At 44.1% G+C, this 16,961-nt stretch overlaps 1 protein-coding gene across 3 annotated transcripts in view; it reads left to right on the top strand.

The window, feature by feature from the left end:
- The first annotated feature begins 7,317 nt into the window (after positions 1–7,317).
- LOC111863752 (proton channel OtopLc) overlaps positions 7,318–16,961 on the top strand; it is an 82,088-nt gene continuing 72,444 nt past the window's right edge. Inside the window, exon 1 of one of the 3 annotated variants that reach the window (XM_023850366.2) lies at positions 7,318–7,394. The gene's annotated coding sequence lies outside the window, so the exon portion shown is untranslated. Of the gene's footprint in view, positions 8,021–16,961 lie in introns of all 3 variants that reach the window. The other 2 variants (XM_023850365.2, XM_023850367.2) reach the window with 2 other exon arrangements.

Below are 16,961 nucleotides of genomic sequence, written 5' to 3'. Positions count from 1 at the left end.
AGGCAGTCGACTCACAGATGGCGATGAGGTTGCCAGCCTTACACGCAGGCCCCTCTTTTACCCCCAGGAATATTCCCGGTACTCATTTATGTTCGATGCTGATTCGACCCCAGGGCCACAGTGAAGTTGGAAGGATTAGGTCAATTGGGAAAAACCGGGAATTGAACCCGCGACCTTAAAACTTGTAGCATAGTGCCTCAACCAACTACCCCACCGCGGGAAGTGCCATGACGCTAGTGAAAACAAAGTCACGTCGCTTTATCGGCGCCTGGCACACTGCACTTTCCTTCCCACAGGTCGATGCACTGACCCACATCAGCGAATTAGCAGCCACCTTAGAAAGGGCGTGTAATTGAACTAACGAGAGGCGACCTGGGCTCTCTGCCGTTACAGGCAACTCTCCCACTGTCTGAGTTCAAATTAGCTCATCCTCACTCTCCGAGGGTCCTGATCAAGTGCGCAGTCGCAGCTTTCAATGATTAGCTTTGACTTTACGCTAGCCTGTGTCCACTCTAACGACTCTTTCGCTTTCGTGGTTTTCTCGTGTCATTCGCGACATCACATACCGCGAACTCGCCTCAAATAGGTGTTAGAACATACTCTACATAACTAAAGAGGAAACTTAAAGCTATCCCTGTGACAGGCCGTGGAGACCCATAAGGCTGTGAGACGTTGAGGCTCCCACATTGTCTAGATAATCGGCTCAAAGATGGAGGTGAGGTTGTCAGCCTTACGCGCCGACCGCCCTTTACCCCCAGGATGATTACTTGTTCTCATTTCTGTTAGAGGCTCTCTACCCCAAGGCCATAATGCGGCTGGAAGAATTAGGTCAATTGAAAAATATCCAATTACCTGATCGGGAATCGAAACCGCTTTCTTCCGGTTTGTAGCGTAGTGCCTCACCCAACTACGCTACCGCGTGCCCCCCCACGTACATGTGTCTTGGTTTCTTTTTTAGTTTCTTGGGGTGGAGTGACACTGAGTCCACTTGGTACGTCGGCCACTAACTGGCCTATTGTACCAGTCCCGGATGATAGATGATGATAAATGTGGAGCAAGTGGTGGAATGAGAATTGATAGGGGAAACCGAAATACCCGGAGAAGCACCTACCCAAGTGCCACTTTGTCCACCACAAATTCCACATAACCTGACCTGGGCTCGAACCCAGTCAGACGCAGTGGGAAACCGGCGACTAACCGCGTGAGCTATGGTACGGCCTTACGGACGTATGTTTCTCTTTTTCCTGTTGCTCTTGCTTCGGAGCATAGGGCATCCGTTACCTAGCAATGGACGTCCTTTGTTTCATGTGTAAGCTTCGCGGAATGTGTTAACCAAGTCATTGCCTAGCAGTGGGTATATACGTCACAGTATTCTTTCAGATATGTTGTAGGCTTCAAGACGACAGCAAATGTTATCTTCGCTTCCCAGCCGCTTTACCCTACGTACATATTGGACAGGAGGGTGTCTGCCTCAAGAGTCGCTTTCGATACGGAAGTAGCGAAAAGGTGTCTCCCCCTCTTCAGAATTTAGCTCGCGTCATTGAAATGGACCCAGGATTAAGCTGAATTTGTCGCGTTTAATGGCGAAGTTCTCTGATCGCGGAGGTTGGTGTTGTTTATTTAACGATTCTGTTAGTAGCTGAATACGTTTACTTTGCGTCGGATGGTAGGATGATAGAGGAATGACGGAATTATAAGGGATTTGGAAGGAACCGGCCATGGCCACATAGAGGCATATTCCTGCATTTTTCAGGAAAGACCGAGGAAAACCACGAATAATCTCAATCCTGACAGCCGATGTACCAGCCGAGATTCGAATAGAGATTGTCCCAAATAAAAGTCTAGAGCGTTACCGCTATACCAGCCCGGCTGAGCAACTATCAGCTGCTGAGAGAGTCGTAGCAGGAAGCTGATATGGGCATGTATGATTTTGATGATATCGGGCGTTGGCGACACAGAGGCTGCCGTGGGCACACTGTGTGAAAGGTGATGCTGCCCACGGACAGTTGAGTGTCACAATGAAATGTGAAGGGCCACTTCGGCTGTACATCAGAGTAAAGGGCCGTTGCTTTCTTCAGGCATTCTGTCGGAGTTCAGCAGCCCCAAAATATGAAGTGTCACGTTATGAAATGCGACATTTACCCGGCCTCGCGGTGATTGTCGGTACTGATGACGTCACTGGAGCAGGAGAAGACGGAGTCATAGGATGAGCTAAAGATAAGGCTCTAGAATTGTATTGGATAAGTGTTCGTTTCGAATCTCGTCTGGGGCACAAAGTTTCAAGACTGCAGGTTTTCATGTTTTTCCTTAGTGCCTCCAGGAAAATACCAGCATAGTACTTCCGTTATGCCACGACTACTTCCTCCCATATCCTCTTCAACTCAACATTAATGTATCAACTTAACATTCGGCGTCATAGAATACTGTCAGAGTTTGAAACAACCTAGAAGAACAAAGTGTAGGACATCCACTGTTGTTGTTATTATTATTATTGTTATTATATTATGAGCCGGGATAGCGCAGTCGGTATAGCGACAAGCTACGGGCTGGACGACCGAGGTGTCGGAGTTCGAGTCCCGGTGGGGTCAAGAATTTATCTATTCCACGTCGTCCAGACCGGCTCTGGGGTCCACTCAACTTCCTATCCAATGGGTACTGGGGTCTCTATCCTCGGGGGTAAAGCGGCCGTGGTGTGAAGCTGAACACTCACCTCCACCTCGTGCGAAGTCAAGAAAATGCTGATCTATATATCCACTCCCCAATATGCCGACATACCGTGAGCTGCAAGATCATATGGTTTATTTAATTGTGTTAAGCTCTGTCAAATGACACTCTCAGTAGCTGATGATGCAGGACTACGGAATCGAATGGTAGGAACGTTCGTGCACATCAACTGGAATAAGAAGTTGTCCTGAAGACAGAGGCATTATGTTCTTTCGAAACGTTTGGGGCTAATAAACCAGACTACTTGTTCCAGAAAGCTATAATATGAACTTTAACCGCCCAGCCTGAAATATCTTAAACACCGTGTCTTGTATGTTTTCAGTTGTCTGTAATATTGAAACCATTGTATGTTTATTGTTTATTCGGTGATGAATTTTGTACCGTGTCATGAAGAAGTGTTTCTAAAAGCGGATAAATTTAGAAATGGTTGTTCTGATAACAGCTGCAGATCTCTGGCGTTTCTAATCCCTTTGCAGCTGCCCGACTTACTTCTATAGATGGCCGCGCCATAGCTCAAGCGGTTAGTCGCTGGCTTCCCACCGCGGCGGCTCGGGTTCAATCCCGGGTCTGGTCAAGTGGGATTTGTGGTGGACGAAGTGGCGTTGGGGCAGGTTTTCTCCGAGTACTTCGGTTTCCCCTGCCAATCTTCATTCCACCAATTGCTCAACAATAACCCTCACCTATCATCTGGGGCTGGTACCACAGGCCAGAATTGGCCGCAGTTCCACCCCACTAGCAATAAAAAAATACTTCTGTAGATTATCGTCTGGTGGGGTCCTGGTTTCTTTGACTGCCTCTCGCCGACACAAAGCAGGCCACATACCATGGCTACGTGATCCTTTCCATTGGACCCTGCACTGAGCCAGCATGCATGTTGCAGCTCTCGGGAAAGTTGCGGTCTAATGGGTACGTGGATGGCCCCGGTTTATGTCTCGACCAGGGGAGAGCCTGCGCTGACTTAAGCTTTCACAGTTCTCCGTAGTAACTCCAGGAAAATCATCGGGCATTACCTGAAGTTTATCCACCAACACCTTCCTTTCACATCCCGTTTAATTCATTATTCATTTATCAATCTAACATTGAACGATGTACATGTATTCTGATCCTATGATAGTGTCATTAAATGCATCATAACTAAAGAGAAAATTAAGGCCATAGCTCAGGCTTCCCATCGCAGCGGCCCGGGTTCGAGCTTAAACCCTGTCGAAAAATTAAGGAACCGGGGTAGTGTAGTCGGTATAGCGACTGGCTTCCGTTAGGATCAAGAATTTTCTGTTCTCCAAATCGTCCAGACCGACTCTGGGGTCCACCCAATCTCCTATACAATGATTTCAGGGGACTCTTTCCCCGGGGGTAAAGTGGTCGGGGCGTGAAGCTGACCACTCACCTCCAGCTAGTGCCTAGGTCAAGAAAATTTGGATATATATATATATCCCCACCCCCATACGCCTTCATGGCGTAGTGCTTATTTCGTTGATTCGAAAAATTAAATAGCTGTTGTATAAAGATGTAACTCTGATATCTTGCTTTTATGCATGTGACACTTGATTCTCACACCAGGGTAAACACGGGCTAAGGATATCTAACACCAGACGGAAATATCTGGACTTCAGAGGAATGAAGTAAGAGACTGCTTAGTATTGCATGGTTAGGAGCTTCATAGATCAGTTTCCCCAGCAAATATTATACGAATACAAAATGAAGGTGGGTCAAATTGAGGTTCATGTATAGCTCCTGGGAAAGAAGAAAGGTACAGACAAAATTACCTTCGGTGTGCAAAACCGAGATTATTGGCCGTGGGGATCCGTTGCGCTGACCACGTGACACCCTCTATCCGCTAAAGTTGGCATTAACTTCGTCGACAAGCGGCGGTCGCTCGGTAGGTATAGTTCGCTTGCGGACTACAGGCCACGGAGTTTGTTTGTTTGTGCTCAGGGGGAAGAGATCACTCGGGAGAAGTGTGTGCTGACAGGGCTAGGCGTGGTAGACAAGAGGGGCTGGAAGGAGGCCTCGGTCCATACGGCCCAGGGGAATCACGGTAATGAAATTTGGGGTACCTTGAAATCCAGAGAACATGGTGGCTAGCTGAGCCTCTCATGAAGAAATTTGCTGCATGGAGTCAGTTATGTAATTTGGTAGTTGCGAAAAGCAAAGTAACGAAGTACTGGTGAAAACTGTATAACTAGGAACTTCACTAATTGTTAGAGGCCGTGCCATAGCTCACACTGTTAGTCTCCCGCTTCCCACCTCGGTGGCCCGGCTTCGAACCCAAATCATGTGGGAGTGGTGGTTGATAAAGTGGCAAAGGGGCAGATTTTCTCCGCCTACTTCGGTTTCCCTTGTCAATTCGCATTCCACCGACTGCTCCACAGTCATCATCATGTATAATCCAGGGCTGGTACGACTGGGCAATTAGTGGCCGACGTACCAAGTGGACTCAGTCTCACCCCACCCCAAGAAACTAAAAATAAAGTGTTCTTTTTTTATTGCTAGTGGGGTGGGACTAAGTCCCTTGCACTGCGGCCACTTCTGGTCAATTGTGCCAGCCCCAGATGATAGGTGAGGGTGATTGTGGAGCAATTGGTGGAATGAAGATTGGCAGGGGAAACCGAAGTATTCGGAGAAAGCCTGCGCCAGCGCCAGCGCCACTTTGTCCACCACAAATCCCACTTGACCAGACCCCGGGATCGAACCCGGGCCGCCGCGATTGGAAGCCAGCGACTAACCGCTTGAGCTATGGCGCGTCCTAAAATAAAGTGTTACTAAATGACCAAATAGAGCATTATGTGGTGGGCAGAATATGCGGCATGCATGGAGTAAAGTGAAATATCTATAGATTTTTATCGGAGAGCTCAAACGAAGAGACACTTGAACGAAGAATGGTGTATTAATTTTAAATGCATATTAGAGAAACAGGCAATAGTGTCTAAAAGCAGGTTTTTGTGAACACAGTCACGAACGTTAAGGTTCAGTATAAACACAGAATTTCTTGAAAAGAAAAGTAGTTATCAACAGTTGCAAGATGACGTGTACCATGGCTTCAGGTCCCTTGGTTATTTAATCATATTGTTCAACTACATAAATTATAGGCGTATAAGGTCAGTATGTTTTTAGAGTAATTACGCATTATCAACTCAGAAGACTGCGTAAGAAAGTGATCATGACATATTTAACGGCTTAAGGAACTGTGGTAACTATATATCACCCGTAAGATTTGAGGTTTTCACGGCGGTGACTATGAAGAAAGCAGTCTTCTGGGATGTGGCACCGTGTAGATGTGGTGTTAACCGACGTTTCGGAGGAACGTATCTCCTCCATCTTCGGGGTAGGAGGAAAAATAAGAAAAATCTGCAAACGAAGAGACAGTGAGAACAGGTGCAAGCAGACTAATGTTGGAAATAAACTCAGCTCATATAGCTCATATATTTTTCCTTCTACCCTGAAGATGGAGGCGATACGTTCCTCCGAAACGTCGGTTAACACCACATCTACACGGTGCCACATCCAAGAAGACTGCTTTCTTTATATATCACCTGATTCAACGTTGTCCACACCCTCAGAATAAAGAGAGGTTGCTTCAATAAACTCTATTAACAGGCTGGTATTTGTAACGGATACTCAGTGTGTTTCCTGAGAGGAATAATATTACGTTTAGATACGTCGAGGTGACATTCATTCTTCATAATTATCCTGTAATGACTAAGAAAAGAACGAGAAACTTCTGTCAGGGCAGTAAGTGTGCGAACTCAGAATCCGGATTCGAAAATTTCCGAGAATGGGGCAGGATTGTCAAATATAAAACTGCAATGTTGATATTATCCTGTGCAGGCAACAAAGTTCAATGAGTAAATCAGGAAGATAATTGGTATTCATTAACCCCTGGAGCATCGAGAGAGAGAGAGAGAGAGAGTGGTGGAATAGTGAGTCAGTATATTTTATTTGGGGGGAAGGCAAGAAAGAATTATTTTCTTGCAGTGTTCGCTCATTCTTATGGTAGAAGCACATTTGAAAGAGGGCAAAGCGAAGAGAAGTAAAGAAAGAAAAGGATAAGAAGATGGACGTTTTTATGATGGAAGAAAGAAGTTGAACATGGGAGTTTCTACTTGTGATTGGAATTTTGATGTCAAAGGGCTGCATTAAAGACAATTTTTGATTTGACATTGTGAGGGGTACATTAGGCCGCCGTTTTGATGTTGCCATTGGCGGGGCTGAATGCAGTGCAGCCAGAAATTTGGGTAGCAACAAGATATTTTCTCTAGGACCTAAGAAAGGAGCGGAAAACCTTGGTCAGGTTGACCACTTCCAAATAATATTTAAAACGTCGGTTCCAACGTCACAGGAAACACACTCCATCTCCATCACAAAGACCAACAGGTTAATTCTATTTCTGTTTGGGGAAATTCATTGCGCTTTACATGCTTGAAGAGTGGAAGGGGAAGGAGAACTGTGTCGCTGGACGCAGGCTAGTTGCAATACACGCGAGTCGCCTCTTTTTAGTTCAGAATCTAATTTACAGATGGTGCGTGCTGCGTTTTGCGTTGGCTCTTGAAAGGAGGGTGGGGGTAGTCTCCCCTCCATGGTGATTGTAAGCGACAATACAACCCAGTTGAGTGGCTGAGCTTGCAGTGAGAGAACGCGGTGAGAGTGTTGATTGTTGCTGACATGGCCAGGTAAATGTGGAGGCGCCAGATGCGATCGATACGTCGCTATTCTATCTTTAGATCATTACTTGACAGAAAGAATATCGACGCCACTGAATTTTTAATATTCTCGTCTTGTTGTGGTTAGGGTTCGTTGATCGCAAGCAGCGGGGGTGGATTTGTATATCTGAGCCATCTGGCGACGAATTCTGACACAATCCTCGTTTCCGGTGTCGCGAGAGTTCTATCCGTTCTCCTTAGATGGCAGCCATGTTACGAGCCCTAAAAATGGCAATCGTCGCGAAGCGTGTTCGGTCGTGATGAATACAAATACGTTTTGTGTCAAGAGCTATCCCAGCAACTGGTATCAGAGTTCTCGTTGATAAGTTGCATTCCGCTGTTTTTGTGTCTGAGGAGAACTGTTGAATCACTCAGTTCAATTGACAACAATGGCATGGTTATTTTGAAAGCGGTAACTTCGGATGGAGTCGTGTGCTTCCGGTAGCCGATCGCAGCTTTGCCTGGGACTGAGAGTCGACAGTTGATTGTTTAGTTTCTCACGTGTCGTTTGTGAATGTGTGGAAGCGCAGAAGACGATGGGTTGGACTTAAAATAGGCGTGATTCCTTGTTTCTGTGAAGAGGATTTTACGACAGGGTAAACCACAGAGTCGATGTTTAGAAATAGAGTAGAGCAGATATTTGTGTGGGAATCCAGCTGGCTGTGTTTGTGCGTTCCACTTCACTAATGTATGTTCTCCTGAACAATACTGTTGTATCATTTTAATTGTTCAGCTTAGATTTCTGAGATTCAGAATAGATTATTCATCCCCTAACCCCTGCCCCTGTTGTTGTGTTGTCCGGTAATGGAGAGTTGATGATTAACATGCATGAGTCTTAACCCCTTGAATCCTAAAGTTCATCCAAATGATAAATAACAATTCAACTCCTGTCACAGTTATTGAGAAAATCAGTTAATGCTGTCAAGAAAATAATCACTCTTTATTATGAGATTCGTAATAAATATGTAAACACAGAATGTAAGGGAAAAGGCAGAGCGATTAATTAATGTTAAAACAGGCGTTACGTATCGTAACACTATGCACAAAAGGGCTGACAAGCCCCTTATTTCGTCGTCACTCTTATGTGTCGTGACAAGGGGTAACCGGGATAGCCTAGCATCGGTGCATTGGCCAGGTTCACTTGTACTTGCTAAACCTATAAAACAGGAAAATTTCGTATCATTCGCGTAGAAACTTGGTGAACGGCCACATGTTTCTGGTTCGTTCACAACGAAAAGTTGCAAAAATATATGTCTGTCATCCTTGCCTAATGACTCTGTTGCAATCAAGAACCACTGAAAGTTTGCGTGAAGTGGGATAGTGGAGAGTATTACGAATGGTTTCTTATACATTCAAATTTTAGTTGAAAATGGGTAACAGTGCAGTAAACCTTCGCTAATCCGGATTAATCTGGGGGGAGATATAACCCAGATTGAGCGATAATCCAGATTCATGAAGCTAAAAGTAGCCCTAAAAGACAAAAAGAAAACTTAGAACAGAAATAATTTGAATATATAATGCTATACATAGTGTGATGAAAATAAATAACAAAATATTACTGTAGAGCCTGTATTTAAAAACTAAAAAGTCAGTACACTTAGTCATCGATAGAAGGCTCAGAATTTATACTTATTTTTTAACGTAATAATGCAGATCTAAAGAAACTGTTAAGTTTTGTCTGAGCAGACAAGAGACTCAGCTGCCTTCCTAAATGCAATGTGTCTTTTAAAGTTTGTATTAAACTGTGCGCAACATTTTTCTTTTTCGATCCGGATTATCCGACGTCAGGATTAGCTGTAACCGGATTAACGAGGGTTTATTTTAAGGCATAGTTTACAGGAATAAGCACACGATTTTCTGCGTTCATCTCGAGCGTAACTCGCTGAACATTTATGGGAACGAAAAATATTTTGAACAGAAGCCGTAGAGGATAATGACACATGCATATGCCCGTATATCTTACGGGTTTCGATATTATTCAAATTGATCTGTAGCACTAGAATTGCTATATCACACGTACATTTAGTGACTCGTTTGAAATCACACGTGTCTTGTCGTTTAGCCATTTTTCACAGTGGTTAAACCAATTCTTTATTCGGAATTACTAGGATTTTGGACTTGTCCATCGTCCTATAGTCTATAGCACAGCGTTTCGAAAACTAGATCTGTTTCCGTCTTCGGATGAGTGGGGGAGGCACCTATTCTGTTGGGTCCGTTAGAAAGATCTAACCTCAATCACTGGATGACTCCATATCAATATAACTACAGCTTGAGCAGGCTTTGTCTAAGGGAGATAACAGGAAAATATACACCCTTTAGAATCTATTGTTCATTGATGGACATTTTGCTTATTTTATTTATTTGGGTTCCTTTACGGTGCCGTTTCCACTGCAACGAGGGAATAAAACATCTTGGTAAAATCTATATGCATTGATTGACCGAAAGGTTTACAAAAGCGACTGGTTTTTGGCTACTGTAAGCAGAGGGAAGCAAACTCAGCAGGTAACTACGGGTAGGAAGGGGGACTCGTAAAGTTTACTTTGTTATTGCATTCATTTCCAGCGTTATAAATATTAGGCACGCCTTCAGAATATAATACGAAAGGACTAATGATGTTCGTATTATGAAATATAGCAACAAATGTAGCAATCACTTAATGAGTGTCGTACCATAACATTAACCTAAGCCGATTAAAGCTATAATGGTCCACTACATTTCAGGTCAGGGACGCCATAAATGCGCTTGTATTCAAAAGATTAGCTTAATCTTGTGTTGATTTGGGAAACGTAAATTTATAATATAATATTACAACGCAGTTTTATAAAGTCTACAGCCCAATTTAAGGTAGACAGAATTTATACTTAAATAATAAACGATTCCCTATGAGGTAACAAAATTGTATAACTTCATAAACTATACGAGTATAAATCTTTAACGTTATTCCATGAACTACCTTTTCGTTGTTGTAATATAAACTTAACGACGCGGGGCTACCGACACTAGTACTTGTGGAAATAAGAAAGTGGACTTTATGAGGTCTCCTAAGAACTACTGGTACAGCTATGCTGTGTGTATGTTTTCGGCCGGTGACATATCGTCAGCAAATCCTGGATGTGGGATCCTCGTGGCCATCGCTATGAACACTGTTGACATCGTCTACATAGACTAGCAGATGATGTGTCCCATTCAATTCCTGTTCCATCACGTTTTCTTGGATCTTCCTAAAGGCATGTTCTAAAGTAAAACTAAAAAGCGATGGGGATAAAGCATCTCCTTGTTTCAGACATGTCTGAATGGGAAAAATTGAACCCCTATAGATTTTACTATGTATTTAATTTAAGCACAAAACGAGTATAATTAGCGCAACTTGGTCCCTGGTTGTACCAAACCCAGTGAGAACGTGCCGGAATATTTCTCTTGACACCGAACCACATGCTGTAAATAACCGCCGTTCTGTCACATTGTGCCCCGATAATTGTTGTTGTAGAATATCGGATTAGTAGTGGACCTGTTGTGATCAACTGAGTAGGTTTTACCTGAAGAAGGAGACAGAATCTAGTCTCCGAAACTTTACGTTTTGAAATATAAACAGGACGATGGATATGTCCAGAAACATAATACTTGTACATGGAGTTCTACCTCCACTCTCCCATACTTCTTCGTGGCTTGGCACTTAAGTAAGCACAAAGACAACTTTTTACATTATTTTCATTCTGTAATTCTGGCAGCTCATTCGCCCAAGGAGTCCAACCGAATGTGTAAGATCTAGAAAAACCGAGGTGAACGGAGAAGTTCATGGAGGTAGGCCTAGGCCCACTGGGGCTGTAGTGCCAAGGAGAAAAAAATTCTGGCAGCAGAGTCTGAAATCAGTGTTTTCCCAGGGCGTTCTGATCATCAGCTTTAGAGCCGCTGGGACCAACCCAAGCATTTATCTGGTGGGGTTCAAGATAAAGACGGACGAAGAGTGATGCTGATTATTTCCCTCCACAGGGTGATTATCAGAAGGTTAACAGACCTGGCGTTCTGAAACACAAGACTAAACAGGCCAACTGAATTCAGTCCTCCAGAACGGGATGTAAGGGAACACGACACGTCTTCTGCAGCGGAACATTTTTGAAAGTATTGAATTCTGAATGAGGGACTAGCTGTAATAAAAATTGTTTGGCGACAGCCTGTGGCCGCATTGGTCCAATTGGGCGCGCCCAACTATTCTATTGTTCTGGTGCAATTTTCATTTAAACTGAAGTGAACAGCACAACAGTGACTGACAGCACGGGGAGGCCCGCTCCACTGTCTGGGAGAATAGAGAAGGCTGCATAATTAAGGAGGAACTCGTCAGTTTGTCAGCTACAATTCATTTACTATTACTAGGAATATTACGTCAAGAAGAACTGGATAAGTGAAGCGTGTAGCACGCATGGGGAAAAAGAAATACATAGAGCTACTTAAATTTTATTTCGGGAGTTTTAGATACAAGGAAAGAGATTATCTGATATATCAAATAATATATGGATGATATTGGAATGTATTTTAGATAACTAAGTTTCCAAGTACTTAACGATATCTTCTGATGACGGTCTTTTGTCAACACGATAATGGATATTATGGTTTCATAAAAGCACTGGTTTCCTTGTTCGACCGAGCAGCTCTCATCTGTACCGCGGAGAACAGTTTGTCAAATGGAAGACACCTCGCAGCCAGCTGATTCCATGGAGAAGCTAGTAGTCGCCTAGTTAGTCAAAAAATTCCCTCCCCTTATTTGGAAATCGAAGTTAACATCACCGTGTTCCCAAGAACTCAACCTCGGTTGTCCCGACGTTTCAGAGGAATGTATTGCCTTAATTTTCAAGAACTTGAAGGAGTAGATACTGTTTTCATCCAAAACGTCAGTACGCATCATACACATATTATTAAAGGAGTTAAACGGAATACGCTCAACTGATCAAAGTAGTGGACACATCCGGTTTGTTCTGTCCAAAATATAGTAAAGGCTCACAGTACCAAATTGCATCAAAATGTATTAATGTGGAACGTGGAACGGCCGGAGGGACAGACACTCATATTCCGAAAGGAACACAAGCATCTGAAACAAGCTGGTGAAGGTTGAAACTCATGTAGGTGGATGTGTGTAGGATCTGAGGTTCTAGCAGCGGTGGTTATGAAGAGTTATATCTTCTGGGATATAGCGGTGTGTAGCCCGTTGAAAGTCAACCGACCTTTCAGAGAAACATGTCACCTCCACCTTCAGGGTCGGAGAATAACTAAGCTAGAATCCAGCGTGAAGCACGTAGCAAGCAGGCGACATGTTCATCCGAAACGTCTGCGGACTTTCAACGGATCACACGGCTTCATATCGAGAATATAGAACTCTTCAGTATGCGTATAGACAACAAATTAACATTTTGTACATTTTATTGTATGGGGGCACGAGGTAGCGTAGTTGGTTGATGGAAGAAGGTCGCGGGTTCGATTCTAGATGAGGTCATTGATTTTTTCAATTTACCTAATCTTTGTGGCCGCTTCATAGCTCAAGCGGTTAGTCGCTGGCTTCCCACCGCGGTGGCCCGGGTTCGATCCCGGGTCTGGTCAAGTGGGATTTGTGGTGGACAAAGTGACGCTGAGGCGGGCTTTCTCCGCATACTTCGGTTTTCTCTGCCAATTTTCATTCCACCATATTCTCCATAATCATAGTCACACGGAGGAGGCTACAATAGGCCAATCAGTGGCCGCCGTGCCGAGTGGATCCAGTTGGACTCCAGCCCCCACTAAGCGAAATTTTTACCTAATCCTTCCAGCCGCACTATGGCCCTGGGGTTGACTCAACCTCAACAGAAATGAGTACCACGAATCTTCCTAAGGTAAAGGGCGGCCGGCGCATAAGGCTGACAACCTCACCGCCATCTATGAGCTCATTGTCTCACAACTCTATGGGCCTCCACGGCTTGTTACAGGGATAATTTTACCTTCTTACATTTTATTGCATGGCCATGATTCCACGTGGGTCTCTCTTGTCAAGGTAAATTTATTTATTTATGGTTTATTTAACGACGCAAACGGCAACTCATTGTATAGCGTTGAATGGTAGGACAGCCTATTGAAAAGGATGCGGGAGAAATTAGCCGTGACCTAATTTGTAGTGATATCCCGGTAAGCGCCTAAATGAATTGAAGAAAATCAGGAAAGACTCCAGTAAGGATTATCTGTGTTTCGACAGAAATTCGAATCCAGCATCTTCTGAATATAATACTAGAGCTTTACCTCTTAACAAAATATCGTCATATGTCTCTAGACTGAAGAGTAAAGTGGGCTAAGCGGCCTCCGTAGTCTAGGGGTAACAATGGACCAATAACTGGTCTAAGTGCTTGGGGAAACCCACCCCCTCTAATAATGAATGAATGAATGAAAGTGGGCTACGTAGCTGCTAAGCAGATCAGTGAATAAGCCAGCGTTTATTTCAAGAACATCACATTTGTCTCACGTTTCATTCCACACTGCTGAAATAAACGTATTCTTCCTTAAAAACCGTTGAAGTTTTATCGGAAACCCTGAAGGGGAGAGATCTTTTTGAAGAACAAGGCGTAGATAGGAGGATAGTATTCATGTGTACTTCAAAGAAATACGGGAGGAGAATGTGGGTTTCATTCGTTTGGTGCGGATAGGAACCCGTGGCGGACTCTTGTGAAGATGCAACTGAAACTTCGTGTTCTAAAACACGCAAAGGATGAAGAGACTGTTACCTTCGCAAGGCCCACCCAGTTCCATGCAGTATAGGCTATCCAGGGGTTGTCGTGCGCGTTTACACAAACACAGCGGCAGGTGGCAGCAGCATACAGCACTGACATGGCCGGCCCGGATATTATTAGTACTTGGCGCGAGGGCAGTTGCGGCAGGGCCGAGCGGCAGGGCAGGAAACAGAAATAACGAGTGTTAGCAGACGCGAACTTGACCCTCTTGCTTAGGTTCAGGGACCGAAAGTTTTGAGGGTTTTCGTGGTTTTCCCCAGACTCTTCAGACAAATTCCACGATAATACCGGAAATTAGGCTTGGATCACTTCCTTCCACTTTCCCAGTTCGTTAGCCACTAATCATCCTACCATTCAACACCATAAATTACGAGCAACTACCAGCGTCGTTATTTAAACCGAAAACACGAGGAACCCAATAACAATAAAGAATCACTGAGGGCGTGACTTCAGTGCCGTATTAGCCCGAACACGCGTCGACGATATATTTTTAATACTTGTTTTCCGGTCCATAATAATATATTAAAGAAGATGGTTATAAAAAAGTAAAAAGCTCTTCCTGTAACAACAGGTCGTGGAGGCCCATGGGGCTGTGAGACGTCGAGGCTCCCACATTTTCTAGACAATTTGCTCACAGATGGCGGCGAGGTTGTTAACCTTACGCGCCGGCCAATTCTAACCTCGAACAAGATTCCTGGTACTCATTTCTGTTAGAGGTCAAATCGGCCCCAGGGCCATAATGCGGCTGGAAAGATTAGGTCAATTGAAAAATCCAGTAGCCTCATCGGGAATCGAATCTGCGACTTTCGGGCTTGTAGCATAGTGCTTCAACCAACTACGCTACCGCGTGCCCGGAGATGAAAATTATAAAGAGTTATATTTACTGAATTTAATTATATTTTTGAAAATACCTAAAATTATATTTAAGGTAATAAATTTTGAATTTATTATTTTTTAGTAATATAAATTTTACTTACTTTTACTCACAACCCTCGGAAATGAATGACATATTCAATTTTGTAAAAATAAATCTACTTTTTTCTACTTTCTGTGGAAAAATAAGGTGTCCCCTTGTATTCGGGCTTAATACGGTCCGAGATAGCGCAGTTGGTACAGTGACTGGCTACGGACTGGACGACCGAGGGGTCGGAGTTCTCGTCCCTGAAGGGTAAAGAATTTTCTCTTCTCCACGTCGTCCAGACCGGCTCTAGGGTTCACCCAGCGTCCTATCCAATGTGTACCGGGGGCTTATTTCCACAGTGGTAGCGCTGCAGAGGCGTGAAACTGACCACTCACCTCCAACTAGTGCCGAAATCAAGAATATGTGGATCTATACATCCACTCACCCATACGCCTTCACGGCGTAGTGCTTAATTAGTTAAGAACAGGGACAACTTTACCTTACATTTAGTGTACTTCTCCAGATTTTTTCGGAGACGTAGTGGGTCTGGAGCGGGTCCATTCAGCCTCATGATGATAACCGAGGAGCTATTTCAAGGAAATAGCGGCTCCGGTCTAGAAAACCGAAATTAACGGCCGTGGGGATTCGTTGCGCTGACCACGCGACACCCTCTATCCGCAAAAGTTGGCACTAAAATTCGCCGACAAGCGGCGGTCGCTCGGTCGGTATAGTTCGCTTGCGGACTAAAATCACGGAGTTTGTTTGTTTGTTTGTTTGTGTAGTTTGTCGGTACCTCACTAATATGGGCATTTTGAATAGCATAGGCTGTAGAACATAGAAGGGTAGGAAGATTAATAAATAGTCAATTGGAAAGGATGGGGAAAGAGGCTGCTGTAACTCAAAAAGAGGGACATAACACCCCGGCATTTTTCTGCTGGGAATGAGGTAACTACGAAGAGCCCGAAGTGGGCTGAGATTTGAACTCTGGGTCTCCTGAATACGAAGGATGTGTGCTGCCCACCGCCCACTTTCGGCGGATTATTAGCGTGAAACGGCGTTCTGGGCACCCCGGCCTGTTTAGGTCTGAGGGGAGCATCTGATGTGCACCCCTATGTGTTTATTTGTGACTCGAATCGCCGAACCGTGAAATCTCGGCTGAGGCACGCGCAACCCAGGGACGAGCGGCTCTCTTCCGGCCACGTGCGAGGGTGTTACATCTCGTAAGAAGGAATCATTTTTGAGACAGTTAATACAGGAGAGGTAAGTTGTTTGCGCGTTTGCTCTGAGGCTGTCAAGACACAGTTCACAGTGTTGCAGGCCAATAAATCAAAAGTTTCCATCGTGAAGCCGAAAAGTGGGGAATTCACAGGAAATGATTTCGAAAACGACTTGTTCAAAAAAAAAATATAAAGAACAATTTTTTTTCTGACCACAGAAATTGACACTTTAAAAATATTGTCACGTGTATTGGTGACTTGTAGACGGGGTTTGGATTAGTGAATAGATTTATTGAACGCTCACAGGTCGTAATTACATTTAATTATAGCACTTTAGAGATTACTGTAACTGTAATATATGAATTATATTCGTCAGACTCTGCTTGCTTAGTCGTTGCTTGATAACATTTCACTATTGAACTTCTTGATAATGAATCTCTCACTGTTGTCTGAATCTTGAAGACTCTCTACTCTCTCGAATTCTCTATGTGGATGTATACCCTCTCGAACTCTCTCTCAGGCTGTCTGAATCGACTGAACTTCTTTCATGCAGACCAAAATAGATCAGCAAATCGGAGAGTTGATTGCCCTCTGTTGCCACGAAACGTGTGACAATCTCCGGGCAAGTAGTTGATTTATACAAGCGTATTCTTTGCCGTGGAAACTTGTTTCAGCA

This window comes from Cryptotermes secundus, unplaced genomic scaffold (assembly GCF_002891405.2).
Source record: "Cryptotermes secundus unplaced genomic scaffold, Csec_1.0 scaffold572, whole genome shotgun sequence".
In the NCBI taxonomy this organism is placed as follows: Eukaryota; Metazoa; Arthropoda; class Insecta; order Blattodea; family Kalotermitidae; genus Cryptotermes; species Cryptotermes secundus.
Note: the sequence above shows the minus strand (reverse complement) of the source record. Positions and strands in the feature narration are given on the sequence as shown.